This window comes from Telmatherina bonti (assembly GCF_933228915.1).
Source record: "Telmatherina bonti genome assembly, chromosome: 19".
Classification (NCBI taxonomy): domain Eukaryota; kingdom Metazoa; phylum Chordata; class Actinopteri; order Atheriniformes; family Telmatherinidae; genus Telmatherina; species Telmatherina bonti.
This window is the reverse complement of record NC_136617.1, coordinates 24,528,450-24,543,001: the sequence shown is the minus strand read 5'-3', so window position 1 is coordinate 24,543,001 and position 14,552 is coordinate 24,528,450. Positions and strand designations below refer to the sequence as shown.

At 39.7% G+C, this 14,552-nt stretch overlaps 1 protein-coding gene across 1 annotated transcript in view; it reads right to left on the bottom strand.

The window, feature by feature from the left end:
• col8a2 (collagen, type VIII, alpha 2) overlaps positions 1 to 14,019 on the bottom strand; it is a 48,556-nt gene extending 34,537 nt beyond the window's left edge. The window contains exon 1 of the mRNA XM_079259325.1: positions 13,885 to 14,019. The gene's annotated coding sequence lies outside the window, so the exon portion shown is untranslated. The remainder of the gene's footprint in view (positions 1 to 13,884) is intronic.
• Positions 14,020 to 14,552: the final 533 nt, after the last annotated feature.

Sequence of the window (14,552 nt, the reverse complement as noted above, 5' to 3'; positions counted from 1 at the left end):
GAAACGAACCCACAAGCAGGCAAAGGCTGTGAAAATACTGTTGTGTCTGGTAGGCCTGAGAACTATTTGGACAATTTTGGACATTGGCAGCATTACAACTAATGCTCCCCCCCTCTCCCCTCATTCCTCTCAGAATAATCGCATTTTGAGCAGTGTAATGGGTAGGGATGAATGTAGGAGTGTCACATGGAATAGATTAGCAGATTAATCTATGCAGACTCTGTGGAGTGCGTTCTCCAACATTGTTCCCCTATTTGTTTGATATGAATCGCTGATCAAGAGAGAAAGTAGCAGTGAAAGTTCTTCATCCAGCTGCTGCTTGATGGCGTTCTTGGCCTGTTTGTCACTTTGCACCATTTCTCTCTAACTACTATATACTGTAGTATTAGTATGCTGTATTATGAACACATCAAATACACCCACGGCAGATATTTACATTTGGGGTGTCAGGATATGTAACAAAACAATAATAGTGGCAATTAACTAGACAAAAATCATTCATAGACCACAGCAGTCTCAGTTTCAATCACCTTGTTTGCCAGCGAATTACACTAAAAATTCCAGGTTAGGAGTTTTAAAAACTGGTTTACATCCAATAAAAGTTTATCATCAGAAATTGAATAACAATATTGTCTGGTATATTGCTTACAGTTCTCCAATAGCAACAAGAATATTGTCATCAACCTGATCTCACTTGTAAAATGACCACAAACTCCTTATAGAACATAACAAAATGGTGGTAAATAACTTGTCTTCAGTACCAAATGGCAATGCCAACATTAGTTAGCAGTAACAAATTACCTAGATTTTGAAAGGGGAAATAAAGGAAAGAAAAGATCAGTATTTTAAGTTAAATCAGGGTGTTGGCAGACTTTTATTAGAAAGACTGGGGTTGGCATCTCATGTAGGAACATTATTCTTTCAGTTGTAACTGCAAGTTATTTTTACGCTTTTATTACTTCCATTTTCAGAGACAACTTTGTTTAATGACACTTCTCTTTCACAGTGTGATGAAGCAAAAGGGAAGAGTCAGGAGTCAGGTTACTCGTTTGGTAACTGTTCTGAATTTCCCCAGAATTCCCTCCAGCCTACTGCCTACTACCTACAGTCCTTAATTCTCTACAGTAACATTTCATGGAACTATGTAGTACATAAACCCAAATAATGTATTAGGGCTGAACAACATGGGAAAATATATTATCCTGACATTTCTATAATGATTCATCTTGAATACAATATAAAGTTTAAAGTCAGTTTCAACATTAGTGCTCTTTATAACCTTGTTGCTTAATTTTGAATACTTTGCAAGCCTTCTGCGTGGGGCTGGTACCTTTTCAGGTGATTAAACAAATGAGGTATGTTTTCCGTTTTGGTATTTAAAAACCAGTGACAAATCCAAAACACCTCCTTAAGAATGACACAGGGGGACTGTTTTGTCTACTGCTTCAACAGTTTGGGGAGATAATGTAAGTTCAGTTTCAGTCTCCCCCTGACTTTTGTGGCACTTTTTGGCTACACACACATCTTCTCCTACTTTTCTGCTGAGTTTCCTTTCTCAGCCCTCTGGATTGCTTACTGTATTTCAGTTTATTAATTTTTGTCTTTGGCTGTCTTGTCTATTAAAAACCAGCTTAGAAGTGCATTACTGCCACCTAGAGGGCTGGAGTGTGCTAAGGGACATATTCTTGTGGAGACAGATCAGCTGATAATATCTTAAAATTATAATTAAGATCAACATGAAATGATTTTGCTATGTAATGTTCAGATTGTTTTATTTCCCTGCCCTATCACTATTACCATTAATCATTACTGTATCTGCCACTTTCTGCTGTAACAAGAAATCTCATCATGTAGACTGAGTTTCAAAAGTTTTAATATCCGTGTATATGAATGTTTTAAGTTAATTCAGGTGCTAGTTATCGCCATGGGATTGGTAAAATGGAATAATCACTGTTACCTTCAGCAGCCATAGGATCACAGATGTTTGCTGTGCAGCAAAAACATATTTAGTCTTAGAAAAGAGCTCTGGTACAAGACTGTGTGATTGTCATCATCCTTTAGAAAAGCAAAACTCACAACAGCAAGACATTTGTGATCAACAGAATTGTGGACTGGAATAGAAAAGAGACACAAGATGGAAGGAAATGTCAGAAAACCTGCTTTTTGGATCACACATTTATATATACAGCCCTCCAGAGAAAGGCCTTCCACTCATTAGGGGACTCTTAGTGTGTGCAGTGCTGGCTTGGAGGGGGTCTATGCACATTCCCCACAAGTGCTGAACAGGTCTGGATTTGTCATTGTCTCCATATCAGAGCAATTGGCTGTTGTGCTGTTCTCTACTTTGTTACACCTGGCTTGCCTCAGCTGGCCTTCATCAGCATCCCCTGAGATGAGATGTCCTGGCAGATTCACCCTCAGACACGTACGAAGCTCACAGACCAATGCTTCTCCTTATGTTTCTGATATCTTACAAATTTCCTCATATCACAGATGCCTGTTTTTTATATTGCAAATGGAAAACATCTGCATGCAAAGTCAAGTTTCAAACTTTGACGTGTATTCTCTATATCCGTATGCCTCCCTGCTAAAGGGACAGACTTTTGTTTAACAAAATTTGGCTCTAATAAGACTAATTTTACATTTCTAAACGAATGAAAACAAATTTTATCCAATAGTGTCCTACTTCTAAGTCTTTATATTTATGTAATTACGTATAAAATATAACATAAGTCCTTGTGAAGGACTGGCAATCTGTCCAGGGTGTACCCTACCTCTCGCCCAATGATTACTGGAATAGACTCCCGCTTACCAGCGACCCTTAATTGAACTAAGCGGTTAAAAATGTGAATGGATATTACATTATGAGTTTATAAAACATGTGTACTCTCCAACATCTTGTCCTTTCATAACATTGAAATAGTGATGGGTGTTTGTTCTGCTAATTCTTGCAGAAATAATAGTAGCACAGGCATAACTGTCTTGCTTTCTATGTTGTTTTTCCTTGATTTTTTTTCTTTAAACTGCAATCCGTTTTCTAAATACAATGCAAATCAGGCATTGTTAGTTTATATTATATGCAGTCAAACCTTGATTTTCACATTTAATACGTTGCAAAATGATCTGTTTGGCTCTTCCAGCTTATGGTTAAATGAAACATTTATTAGTCCATTCATCCATCTACAACCTCTTTATCCAGTTCATAAGCTGAAGTGTTCATGAAGCGTTCAGATATAGTATGAAAACACATTTTTCTGTGTATCATCCTGGAATAGATTTTTCCTGGAACTACCATATTAAATGTTGAATGTGCTGGATTTTGTATCATCTGGTGGAAAAGTTATAAGTTTTAACCAAGTAGATACAACCAGACAGATGTGTTTTTGCCTTTTTAACAAGAGTGAATGTAGCCAAATTTATTTTTTCTCACCACCAGGAACAGTGAGAGTGCAAGTACAGAAAATACAACTGCTTCCCAGAAGACAAGCGTGTGGGGTTCATTTGTCAACAAAATATCAAATAAAGTTTCTTTCTAAGCCTTACAGGCTAAAATATTGAGCTCCTGCAGTCAATTACAGTGTATAAACATATGTTTGCATAAGAAAAAATTGGAATTGAGTTTGTTATTTTAGTAGTGCTGGGTTGTTTACTTATTTATTTGGGTTTTTTTTCTGTTGTGATGGTTTGGGTTTCTCCCTTCCTCCAGGCAGAGGCAGAGCAACAGCTTAGAGTTGTGTCACACCTGCATGATATCTTCATCACAGTCATAATTTGTTGACCAGTGTTGTGTTCATTCAACATCAGATGATTGCCACACATGTAAGTGCTTCTTGGGGGCTGACTGCCCAGGACTGCTGACTGCCTCTGGTTTCTGTAGATTTCCCTCTTTTCATGACGTTGCTCTTATTGTCTTACAGCATCAACCCTGCCCCTCAAAGTCTGATGCGTGACCAGCATGTTTTAGATGTTTTCCAGCTGCAACACCTGATTCAGACTTAGATTGTATGGGGCTTTACATCAGGCTCAACACCAGTGCAGTGTTGAGCCTGATGTACATTTACATGATACTGTGAGTCGTGTGTTGCAGCAAGAAAACTTCTAAAACCTGCAAGATACAGGCCTGTGAGGACAAGGATTGAGTATCCATGTCATAGAGCTGGGTCAGCAGTTATGGTGTTGGTTCAGTCAAAAATATAACAGACCTTCATCTTCCATGCAGACAGGTCCTCAACATCAGAGAAAATTACAATGTACACACAGATGTTGTGTCCCTCTCAATTCTGATTGTAGCCAGGAAAACACCCATGGTTACCTAATATTTCTTTAGTGTGTAAATAAATGCAGATTAAACACTTTCCCAGTTTGCCTAAAAGCCACATGTTAGTAAGCTTTAGTAGGTGTTTTTGACCAGTGTAAAAACACATTATGTAAAAAAGACATCTTAACTTTCTGAGAAACTGTGCTGTTACTGGAGTTGACAGAGATACCAAAAACAGACATGGGTGTTAAGCGTAAGATATCTGAACGGCTTTAGAAAGTCGTGAAGTTTTGTATTGTGTATTGATGAGTGTTCCCTCTCACATTACATAGTTTTATAAGTGCATCTAAAAGGGAAACTTCCACTTTTTGGAAAAACTTTCTAATTCTAGTTTGTTTTCACGTTCTCCCTGCCACAAACATGAGGCTCCAGTCAGCAGGCTCAAGTCTTCCAGATATTGTTTGGACATAACATTCTTAACACAACCTCTTAGGATAATGATTTGGCAGTCATGAATCTTTGTCTTCCCAATCTACCTTCTTAGTATCCTTCCTCGCAGACAATGTGGGGTACAACACATACCCCATCCCTTGGATGGACTACATTGTCTGGAGTAATAACATTTGCATTACACAACTAAATAAAAAACTAGTACTAAGTAAAGGCAGCACTGTTTAACTTAAAGTTATCTTTAGATCTTTTAAACCTTCCAGATTTTTGCTTCCCTTTGAGACAAGGGACAAAGAAAGTTTATCTGACGATGGAAGTTCTGAGATTGTTGATGAGCTTGATGAACAGGCTGACAGAGTAAACAGATATTAGAGTAGTAAGGAGTTTGTGGCAAGCTGAGGAAGACTGATTCATGGAGGAAAAATCTGTGACTGGGAGTAAAAAGAAGGTCCCTGCATGTGTCTGTTGACACGGGTTCAATTCCTCTGCCAAATCAAAGACACCGCATGGTTGCGAACTGCGTGATCCTCAGACCAAGCTTATTTTCCCATTTATGTTTCCTTTTACCTTTCCATCTTTGAATGTACTTTCACCTCTACTTGCCTCTTTCCCGCAATCGCCACCTCTTCCACTTCTATCCCCATTTTCACCACGTCCTACTTTTGATCTTTTAAATGGGTCCATTGCCATCCATCTTTCCTAACCCTTGCTGATGTTTCCCATATCTCTATCACACTTTCTCCATATGTCGGGAAAACAAGGATTTGTGTGGTTTCTGGCCAGCTTTGGGAGTGGTCCAGTAAAGGATCATTTGGACTGGTTGATAGTTTGTCTTGTAGAATGGGCCGGGGCCCAGTGTTAGGAAATGACCATTTCTCTGGTTCAAATTAGCAAAGAGGCAAACACTACAGAGTTTCCTTGGAGAAGGCTTGCAGAGGAAAGAGAAGCAAAAGTTAGAGAAAGGGTATAGCCATCTGTAAACCACATGAAAGTCAGTGGTAATTGATCCAAAGCCCTCTGTAATTAAGTATTATGTTGGTTGGCCAAAGAACATCCTCCAGAGGTGGTTATACTTCTGTAGCTTTCCACATCCAAACAATCACAGACGTGCAAGGATATCGTCAGGTTGGGAGGATGTTTTATATCCATTCCACTTAAACTGTAATCTATCATCTACTGTGCAAAACATCCAGTTGAACACTGAGGTCATGTAAAATTTCTCAACTCTTGATAAGGCAGTCCATGTCTGCACTGTTTTACCAAATTGCAGTCATGCTTTTACAGCCAATAGCAGTTTCCTAAAACATGTAATTCTGCTTTCATGTGTCTAAAATGCGAATGGCATTGCACCCACACAATGACTCTATTTGAGCTGAAAACTGCATTTTCTCCACTGACATACTAAATGTCATCACTGAGCAAGGCTACACAACAGCCCTGTGGTGTGGAAGTAAAAATCTCACAGGAAATCTCAAAGGAAAATCTTTCCACAATCACTCTCATGCTTTCTTATGTTTCTACTTAGATTGACACTGACAGACAAAACCGAGCAAATGCACGATGGAAAGGGAAATGGCAAGGCTGTCATGCAATTTCTATTATATATGTTTATCTTAGTCTTCCCTTTACAGGATCAGAAATTTTCTTTATAAAACTCCACATGTATCCTTCCTAAACTGTTTACTGCAGGCAGAGCAATAACCGTCATTGTGAGCTTAAGATAAAATTGTTAAGCTGCTTTTTTTAAACACTTTTGAGTGCTGCCAAACAACATCACCTCTGCTGTCTTACTTCTGGAAGCATAACATTGTAGGGATTAACACAAACAAGAGTGATTTAGTAATTACTGTGGACACACACATACACAAAGTCTCACACACACACACACACACACACACACACACACACACACACACAGGAAAACATAAAGCATAGTTACTAAAAGCAAAGCTTACATCCCGTTTACCTCAAATGAGCTGGAATGAGCCCAAAGTCGCTTTTCCATTTTATCGGTTAACTACTTTGCTGCTGATTACAGGAAATGATTAAGACAAAAGCCTTGAAGGACTGGTTGTGTTGTAGACTAGCTAAAGCCTCTGAACATTGCATTATGAAATACAAATTGCTCAATGGCCCCAAAGTCTGCACAGAAAGGATTAAGTCTTCAAACTGAGAATATATATTTAAGAATATAGTCTGAGAAAGGAAAAAAAATAAAATAAACAGGAAGCATTGAACAATCCTGAGACAGTATAAAAGCCCAACAAAATGTGCCTTCTGTCAGTTGTTTTTCCAAATTCATAAAGACCTGCTATTTTCATCGCAGTTTCCAAGGACTGTAGAAATAGAATGTAACTTGTGCTCTTAAAATGCTTAACAAAGGGTGGCATGACAAAAAAATTACCCAGGGAGGTTAATGGTATGGATAAGTCATCCCAAATCCATTGATTACAAGACACACTATGAGCCAAGGTAAATTTCAGGTGTTTATATGGGAAAAAAAAGTGGCAAATCCCCTTGCCAGTTTGTTTTAGCCTGGAAAAAGGGGGCTTACAGATGGTTTTGGCCATGTGTCAGGGACTTGAAGTCACATACAAAGACATTAGAAACTGACATTTAAATAGGTTTTCATTTCATTATTCATTATTAGCCTGGGCAACACATACAGTGCACGATCATAAAGTCTACATACTGCAGATGTGTAATTATTTATATAGGAGAGATCCGAACACAATACCTCAGCTCAGCCGAAATTCAAAATGATAAATAATTTACATATCCCCCAAAAATTTAGGATGAGTGATCCACATAAGAAAAAACTTTGGGAAGGGAATAAACTTTTAACAGTTAGAGTAAAGTTAGGGTGCATGGGTTCACTAGCTAAGGCTTTGTTATAGCCGGCCCAGGTCTGGATCTAACTCAAGGCCATTATCAGCAATATTCAACCCCACTCACCTCCAGCTTTTTTGTAACAGTAGTTCAACATGAAGCCAGAAACAGGAAATCCCATCCCCCTATTTAATATTATTATATCTTATAAACACTAGAGGACAGTATTCCTCGAAGTGAGGATGTATCAGTTTAAAGGCACATTTATGCTCGACAGAAAACGGAAATGCAAACAGATGGTCAGTTTTGTCCATCTCAGTTATGCACTTAATTTTCTCTGATTTGAAGGGGCTGAGCTATCCATCACTTGATGCAAAAAAAATACCGATACCACTGGAAATTTTGGGGGCAGTGTTAAGTTGTATAGCCTACACACAACCAGCAAAAAGAACAAACAAAAGAAGAAGTGGACAAAAACAACAAAGAAACTGGCAAATAAAAAGCATAAAAAAATACACAAAAGATATTCAGAATTTTTAAAAAAATGGTGTTTTTAATGGCTGTCAATAACTTTGTAGTCGTACATTATTGCTACTAATGTAAAAGTTAACTCCAAACTCAACACTGCATATTAGTGGATGAACTGACTTAACATCTATGGCAACAAAAAAGACACATAGAAGTACAAGTGCGGTGACATATGCCATCATTTGACATGGATAAACCCATAATACATGAAGGGGAGCATAAATGGGCCTTAGTTACATCTGTAGAAGTTGTTGACCAAAACCAACTCCCCAGAAAGTGTGGGACAACCTTCCACAGTGGTCTCAGTTTAAGGGGAAACCAACAGAAAATCCACAACGTGGAGTGAAGCTAAATGAAGATGGTTTGGCCTGTGTTGGTTCTTCTGAGAATGTTTTAATTACTGTTGCCATTTAAAGTTTCGTTAAATAACTTTCTGACCTTTAATGCATATGTTTATGACTCGTTTTAATGGTAGAACTTTTTCAAAAATCCTTTTACAGCAGCATTTTGCTTTGCAGCACTGCATCCCATGCCATCAACTGGAAATATAAACATTTTGAACATGCACTGTGATTGATTCATCACAAAAACACAAGATGACATTATGAGAAGAACAACAAGAGAAAGGTAAAGAGAGAGCAAGACAACAGTCAACATTGGACTGACTTTTACTGGCTGGGAGCTCAGAGAAGAGACAGGATGCAAGATGAATGGTAAACTAGTCGTTGTTAGGGAGTGTGGGAAGTCTGGTTCGTTTGGGTAGGTGTGAATGCACAACTGAACTCTGATGCGCATCAAGGCAGTTAACGCTAGTCCACCTGTAAGTGTAGGTCATGAGCTGTTTGAAGTGAACAGACTGCTGGAATATAACTACAACTTATACAATGAAAACTGAAGTCACCTTGTATTAACTAATAGATGAACAAGTTTTGTTTTTTATATGTTTTGTCCTTCTCTTGCTTAATTCATGGTGCAGCGCCACCTCAGCTTGGGAGTATACATCATTTGACTGTTGCAAACTTTACTATGTGTGAAAATTACCAATAAGACACCTAAAATCTTGTTGTAGTAACCAAAATGAGTAGCCTAAATTGTTCCAGGTTCTTTTTTAATTTGTGTGTGTTTTTGTTTGTTTAATTTTTTTCCCAGGGGGCATATTCATTCATGGAGATTGTAGATGTACCGAGAAATTAAAGGCAACAGATCTAACTCTGGGGTAATTGGTGGAATAAGACTTAGTTGACAACTGGTATATGAAATTATTGTCTGCTACTGAAGAGTGGGAAAAATTCCTCTGTGTGTAAGCAACATGATGCATATGGCACTATAAGCTACCATTTCCTACTCCAGAGTGTCTGTCTCTGTGAAATAAAATGCTTTTTATTATCCTGCTCCAAGGGGATCATAACACCACAATAACCCCAGTCTCTTTTCTCTTTTTACGAACACCTACACACACATCTAAATCAAGTTCAGACTGAACAATAACAAAGTCTGGAGCTTTTCTAATAGTCTCTAAGGAGCCGTTTCCAGCTTCTTACTCACTATTGACCCATCAGAGACAAATATATCCATCGTGCATCTGAAGTGAAATAATAAAAATAAACACTTGGCTCGGGAAGTTTGTCTGTAAAATGATGAAAGGAGTTTTATATTGAGAAGTTGACCCTGTCAAGAATCGGCCCGACGTTCTATTTTCAAAAGCCCCAAACAAAATTCTTGCCGGACAGTGAACTGAGGGGCAGTGAGGTAGCTGAGTCAAAAACTAAAATCTGAGCATACAAACACATGTGCTGAACAACAGGCCAAACTATCTTCATTTAGCTTCACTCCACGTCATGTATTTCCAGTTGGTTTCCCCTTAAACTGAGACCACTGTGGAAGGTTGTCCCACACTTTCTGGGGAGATGCAGGTAAACTCTTGCATCCTTGCATCCAGATTTAAAATGAAAGAAATTAAAGGAAAAGCAGATGTCACATCCCATTAACAGGAAATAGTGTTGTTGCTGGATACATACAGACGTTCCCCATCCCTGTTTGTTCCTGTTGGATTCTGTTTAAACATAAGATTCTGCTCTGAAAAACTTTAACTGACCATTGGAAAAATAGAGGTTTGACTCCAGAAAGCATTGCTCAATGTATCGCCACTGTTTTGTTCTGGCCTTGCTGTCAAAAACAATGTTTTGAGGCTTGGCTTTTAATTTGAGACCATTAAGAAAATGCAGAAACAATGGAAGAGGTTGGGACAAGAGGGAATGTTACAGGGGGGAACTGTGACAATGCACTAATGACCAGCTTTATCTTCCCTACAAATTTCCTCTTGTTTTATTCTACTAAGTGGTTTTGATAAGAGCCCTCTGATAGATGCCATTGTCAAGCCACTCTGAGCTCACAGGCCTTCCTCAGAATGAACCAAGTGCTGACAGAGTCAATGGGAGGCGGAGGAAAAATAACAAGAGTCGTCTGCCAAGCCTCCCCACAGCTCACTCTCCCCGTCTCTCTTTCTCCATCCCCGTGTTGCTGCCAGCACAGTGGAAAAGCTTCCTCTGGTCCAGACAGTTATGAGAGAATGAAACAGCAAGTGGGATGTTGATAAACTGAGATATAGGGAAGCACCTAAATCTGAATCAGAGAAAAACAAGAAAGCGAAACTTCCAAAGTTGTTTTCCTCATATGCAAGGTCTTTAATCAGGGCAAACCCTCCTTCCTCTTCTTGTCCTCTGCCTCATGCTGAGCCAAAACAACCCTTCAGTATAAGTGGCTGGATTAATAAAATGCTGCCCCATCCATTACTGAGGATCATTTCTTCTTGCAGATCCACTAGCTTAGCTTGCATCTGATTGATTTTCACATATCATCTCAGTGCCCAGGCCAAGATGGCTACTGGGGGTGTGCAAATAAGATTAAGGAAGCATAAACATGAGGCAGAAGGAAGCAAAGGTGCAAGTCTTTCGGCATCATCATACCAAAAAATGTGTTTATGTATTTTATTCTCTCGGCCTTTTTCTCATTGTGCTTTTAGCCAAAAAACAAATCCAGCCTATTAGTCTTGAGTGTTTTTGGTCCAAGCTCTGATTAAGACCAGGACCTGTATTCTGTTTCCACCGCCCTTCACTGCAGTTCCTCCCTCAGCATATCAACGGCACCAGTTAGCATTCCTTCTAATAAGTGCTGAAGACTGTGTGAATGCACAGCATTTGTGTGTGGCTGTAATCGCAGCTTCCGGCCAAAGAGAGCGCTTAATAAAAACAAACTCAGAGCGAGAGCTTTAAGAGCAGGAGTGCCCAGTTTGTACTCTGATGCCTCCTTATACACCAATGAAACAAAAGAATCTGATGAGAGACATTTTGTGAAAATGTGTGTGTATACTGGTGCGCTCTTGAGTACAGTGAAGGAATAGATGGGCGTTAACTTTTGCCTGAGTATGAGTGGCATTCTCCTTCATTTCCTGCTAGCACTAGAAGTACAAGAGGCACATGTGCTGGCCCACAGTGTGACTACAATATACATCTACACTGAAGAGGAAAGTTTTATTAAAGCAGCTCTGGATCCTTTATCAAAACTAAAAACATAATAGTGCATTTGATAAATGGGGCAAGAGCCGGTAGGCATATAAATAAATCATAATAATTCTTCAAAAAGAACATTTATTTTATTAGCAGTGGTGTTATGAGCAAGTTTAACGTTGTGAGTGTAGCATCACTCCAAAAACCACTATTATTAATCCTTCATACATTTGTCTGTGCAACAACTTTCAACCTCTTGTTTACTCTATATGTTAGTGTTTGTATGGTAGTGAACTGTCTGCTATTCTGCCCTCTTGTGGCCAAAAATTGTAACTTGCTTCACAAACTTGAAAGCGGGTGATGGAAAGTGCATTACACAGCTCAGCAAAAACCCCAGTTCAAGTTTTTCTGTAAACAGATAGATTATTTGACTGGTTAATGACCCTCTTTCCTCTACCAATAACAAGGATGAAGCGTTATTACCTCCAAACAAAGAAGAAAAACAAGAGAAAGTCGAGCTGATGATAAGTTTGGAATCTAACCAGTTAAGAATATGTTCTGGTCCGTGAAGTGAAAGCATTGGAGCATGAGAGGCTCTGACAGTGAGAGTGCGGTCATCTGTTTGAAATCTGTGTAAGTGTTTATGTGGAGTGTTAAAACCATGTAGTTGTTTGCATTGCACAAGGCGTAAAGTATGCCTTGTGTATCCAGCATGACTGTTGTTTGTGTATGCTCAGTCACGCTTTGGCACTTTGTATCAGAGCCCTGAATGGGCAGCCGGATGGAACTTGGTATATGTGGTTAAATAATGTACTGCTCACACAAGCACACACTTTGGCTTTTTGTAACTGTAAGTCAGCCACTTTCTGGCCAGCTGCCACATGCTAGACGACACAACTCAGTGAAAGTCAGTGGTACACGGTTGCCATGGCTCCAGGGCAAATGTTGCCATCACATATATGCCTGAATTTGTTCAAAGAAACGAGAAACCTGGAAAGAATAGAAGACAGCAAAGAGCATGTGGACGCTCACTAACAGGTCTGCAGACCTGGCAACTTTTTGTGCCTCATCATTAAATGGAATTAAACTTAATTGTGTGTATTGCCATTCTGATGACTGCATCCTTCAATTCTGACATAAACGAAGTCACCCAAGTTCATGAGGGGCTGCACATGCACAAATAGACACACACACTCCCACACAGGTACACATGCATTTGAATTTTCTTCTTGCAAGCCAGCAAAACAGAGAGACGCTGCCAAATGTTTTTTGGATTTCAGAACTCCAGACTGTCTTTTCCAGACTCCCCCACTCTGTTTGCCTCTTATATTCTCTGCTCCGAAAGCCTGCTGCTAGTGCGCGGAAACACATGTGATCCTTTTGGATCAAGCTTTGTATTTTGAGTCAGTTTTTTCATTGTCACAAATGAGATTCTTTTTCCTCCATTTCACTCGTTGATTTTTTTGTTTTTGTACCTTTTTTCTCTACTTTTCAGTCTCTCTCCTTGGATATGTCATGTGGGATACCTGAGGACACAGTGTCACGACTATCTGTCCTCTGTTTTCGATGGAGGGATGTCGTTACAGGAGGAATGCGGTGTCACTTGCCAGAGAGGATGGACGGAGTGAAGTAACAGGAGGGGGGGGGTGCAAAGAGAAGAAGAGACGAATCCATGTGCAATCTTGCTTTATCTTGGTACACTTGCAATGTGATTAACAAGTATATAAAATAAGCTGCAGCACATGCCATATTAGAGACAATCGCATTACATAAAAACACAAGATCCATCCGCATGGAGGACCCTTCTGTTACGTCAGTTGTTCTACATAACCTGCTACCACACTTCCCTATCCAGATACACACTCATGATACACACCACGCCCATTTTCACAGCATCACAGAAATCCAAGCTGTGTGAGCACAACTGCATCAGCAGTCGAACCCCAGAGCTGGAATTCACTTTCGCAAAGCAGGATTCACACTTCCCATACCTGCCATCACTGTCCAGAGGTTCCCAGTTATTACAGAGAAAGTAAGACCAGCATCCAATAGGTCATTCTTGGAGAAGAAAGGTGAACAAACTGGTGGTTCATTTTAATCCACACATATTATGCTGTGCACTAGCTTAGGGCTCAGTGGAATTACACTGGTCTCATGACTCCGAAGTTGAATAGGAATTCTTACTTAAATGTTTTTGTTCCTTCTGTTTCTTTTGGACAAGCTCAGCTCAAGCACGTGTAATAAAGCAGAAAGATGACAGGACATAAGGATGCTAGCAGAGCCAGAGGAAATATAAGGAAGCATAGAGCTTACCTGTATCTCCTCGGGTAGATTGACAGGTTTGGGTGGGGGGTGCGCTAAGAGAGAGGGCAGCTGTAGGTGTGCACTTCAGGTGGGTTTCTCTCTTCTACCTCCCTCCTTGCTTCAGCCAAGCGAGTCTCCCATGAGATACAATAGCATCAGATATTCAGAAAACATGCAGCCGAAAATGAAGAGAGGTGTCCTCCTGGTCAAAGAGCAGGCACTTTAAGCTGGTCCAGTGCTGCTCACAAGCGCAGGAAAGTAAATCTTATGTTTCAAGAAAAAATAATTAAAAACTGCAAAAAACAGAAGTTAAAATTGTGATGTTCTTAGCTGCAGGTGGAGCAAGCTCTCTGTTCAGTTTCAATCTCTATGCCTCCAGCAAAACGGTAAAAGAAATAAAGATTTGAAAAAACTAAATTTAAAAAAAAAAAAAAGCTAAAAAAGTCGAGCCATGAGCTTTTTTGGAAGAGATGGTGAAAGCAAGGGAGGGGGATCAAAGTGAGGGAAGAGGGGAAAATCCTGTGTGTGCCGTCTTCAAGCTGTCCAGGCGCAGGTCTGAGGAGCACCTTCCCAATCTGTGCACTCTCGCTCTCCAGGGTGGAAAGTAGGAGGGCAGGAGCAAGGGAGCAGGACAGAGAGGGAGAGGGAGTGAAAAACAGTGGAGGGAAACTCAGTCT